The following is a 2,944-nucleotide window of genomic DNA, read 5'->3' as shown; positions in this document are numbered from 1 at the left end:
ATTGAAATAAACTGCACCTATTGTGAATTTTTCATCCTGATAATTTTTTCCTTTCTTTGGAGGACCCAAGCAATAAGAGCCAAGCTTTTGTTCCTGTTATCACACACTGTTCATTTGTCCGCCAGCCGGAAAGCCATGTTAAGATAACGCCATCCTATCATCTGATTGTCTTATCAAAGTTGAGAGACACAGCACCCCCAGTCACTCTGAACAATCAGTCTGCCTGGATGAAAAGGTTAAGTGTTCCACACACCTCTTGATAAACGTCTTAAAGTCAAAATACACAAACAGAAATAATAAACCATAAGTGTTTATTACACAATTTATTCAAGATTACTGTTTCACTTTAAGGTGTTTCAGCACACCAGGTTGGCCAATACTAAAGCCCTGTTTAATTTCTTAAGGCCTCCTCTCTGCATTTCAAGTGCAAGAGTGTGCAGCCCTTATACAGCGTTTGACAGCAGGGTCAGTGGAATTGCCCCACTTGAACTTAAAGACAGTTAGTTTGGTTTGGAAAGTGAAAACCCGAATACCATTAATTTGTTTGCTCTCCCACTAGTCATGACCACAGCAAATGCCATCACCTCAAAGAAGTGGTCGGTCGTCCTCACTTTTATTTGTTTGTTTCTTTGGAGGGTGTGAGAAGTTGTGGAGCGGTGGCTGTAGTGGACATTGAACTTGTGGGGGGTGGCATGGGGACTCTCCAGAAGGAAGGCTTTGCGGGGAGAAAGCTATGGGGAGCTCGCAAACAACTTAGCTAGCGACAGAGAGTGGGGATGGGGGGGGGTGGAGGTGGTGATGGTGATGGTGTTGGGAGGGGTGGGGATTCATTTAGCCAGGCATAGCTGCTCTTGTTTGTGGTTGTCCCTGACAGCGTCGGCAACGCTGCTCCAAAGCACCTGTGTTTGCTCACTAGCTTTCCCCCAATCTGCTCGAAAAATGCTGTGAGCATGTCACATGGTGGCCAGATAGCCTGGGCACCATGGGAATACAAAAGCCGGGGCTTTTAGAACAGTTAATCATTAATGGAGGCCTCTCTTTTGTTCCCATTCAGCTCCACGCTGACAGAGGCTTTGATATTACATATGGCAGACAGGGCAGACATAGATATAGCCAAGCACATCGACAGGGAAGTGCTTTCAGGCCGCTTGATGCAGGATGATGAACGTAGATGGAAAGCAGCAGTGGAAAAGAGTCCGTCAAAGAAAGCCATGTGCATCTGTAGAGAGAGAGCACACAGGTCAATCTTACATGACATGTGCCATTTTACAACATAATAATTCTAATAGTGCTATTTAGTAGAGGTGAGTTTCTAAGGAGCATCAATACATGCAGGTGGTACATAAAAGCTCAATAAGTGTGCTCAATTACACGGGAAATCCTACCCTTCCAACGCAAGAAAGTTAGACTAAGGACGAAAACTCCTGATTAAACTATTATCACTGATTGGCAGGATGGCAATAAACAGAACAAGTCTTTCATGGGATGGGAGGCCACTTTACTGACCCCACAATTAATTAACATGCCCTAATCTCAGTTTGCTCTCCATCTTGAACTGTCAATGAAAAGTCCAGGGCTCATTTCACGCCTGTCAAAGTGGGCTTTAGAACAGGAAAAAAGCAATGCATGAACTTGCTTTCACAAAGCAGGGCCAAATTTATCTTGAGGAGTGATTAAGTTTACACAGCCACATTCTTATAAAGCACTAAAAGGGTCAGAGACAAACTCTTATCTCCCATTTACCTCAGCGTGTCAATGGTTCTTTATTGAAAGGTAGTCATGACCCCAACCTAACCCCCACACATTGCTAATAATACTGTATGGGAGTTGGAGAGGATAGTGGGACCACAAACATTTACGGCTGAAAATGCAGCACAAGAGAAGGCAAAGTGGCCACTCAACAATGCAGGATACTTGGTGTGCCGAGAGTCAATAATTAACGTAGCCCTTTTAGTGATATCTGCTCTCTCGCTCTGAGTAGAAGTCAAAAGATAAATGAAGGTTATGTTCCAGGGAATAAAGTAAGGCTCCAACTTAGGTGCTTCAGCAAACATACCAGCCCATACATAGGTTTCTTTTGAGAGTTTTTTTTCTTTTTGTGTGGCTCGGTCATCATGTCAGTTTCACTCAGACAATACGTTCTCAAGCTGGCCAACAATAGAGAAATGACTCAGGTGTTTGCGCTAACATCAATAAAGCACTTCCTGAATTCTACGGAAACCTCTTTGCCTCTCAACATTTCCAACATACTAGACTATCATATTTCTTTTATACTTGTTATTTTATACCAAAAATGAATCGGTTTTCTACATAACACAACAAGCCCACAAAAATAACTTAAACTTAATTAGCAGAGCAATTATCAACATTCTAAGCGTACAAATACAAAAATACATTTTCTTTTCATTCTGCTGTTACATGACCCAGAAACTCAAATAGAAAACAAAAACATTTCATATCCTCTTCAAAAGTGTGAGCGTCACGCAGCTATAAATCTTTTTCTTCCTTACATTCAGCTTGACTCACTCCAGTGTGTTTATTTGCTAACCCTGGTCACCGACGATAAGGGCCATTGGTGTCCCCAAACTGTATAGCTGGCAATCTCTCTTCGTGACAACACGCCCATGTTTTTACCAACGGGTTTGCACTGTGAAACCTACAATAAGAGGAAAATAAAGAACAAAACATAGGTGCTAATAAATCCTCTTTCTGGGCTATAAGGAAATAAATTAGGTTGAGCGGAGTCAAAGGATGGGCTTAACAAGTGTATGCTTCAAACAAAAGTTCCTGTTTCAGGAGGGAAGGTGCATGGGTGATGGATGGCTTGGCAAACATAGTTGACATACCTGGCCAATGCCATGGGCCGGTCACAACCCAGGACTGAGAGGGACATTGTGTGTGTGTGTGTGTGTGTGTGTGTGTGTGTGTGTGTGTGTGTGTGTGT

At 42.8% G+C, this 2,944-nt stretch overlaps 1 long non-coding RNA gene across 2 annotated transcripts in view; it reads right to left on the bottom strand.

The window, feature by feature from the left end:
- Positions 1-308: 308 nt before the first annotated feature.
- LOC116670442 (uncharacterized) overlaps positions 309-2,944 on the bottom strand; it is a 14,918-nt gene continuing 12,282 nt past the window's right edge. For both annotated transcript variants that reach the window (XR_004327022.1, XR_004327023.1), the window contains 2 exons: positions 2,847-2,944; positions 309-1,219 (listed from right to left, as the gene is read on the bottom strand). The exon at positions 2,847-2,944 is cut by the window's right edge and continues 157 nt beyond it. This is a non-coding gene — a long non-coding RNA (uncharacterized LOC116670442). The remainder of the gene's footprint in view (positions 1,220-2,846) is intronic.

The sequence above is a fragment of the Etheostoma spectabile genome, chromosome 20, assembly GCF_008692095.1.
Source record: "Etheostoma spectabile isolate EspeVRDwgs_2016 chromosome 20, UIUC_Espe_1.0, whole genome shotgun sequence".
Classification (NCBI taxonomy): domain Eukaryota; kingdom Metazoa; phylum Chordata; class Actinopteri; order Perciformes; family Percidae; genus Etheostoma; species Etheostoma spectabile.
This window is presented reverse-complemented; position numbering and strand designations above follow the sequence as displayed.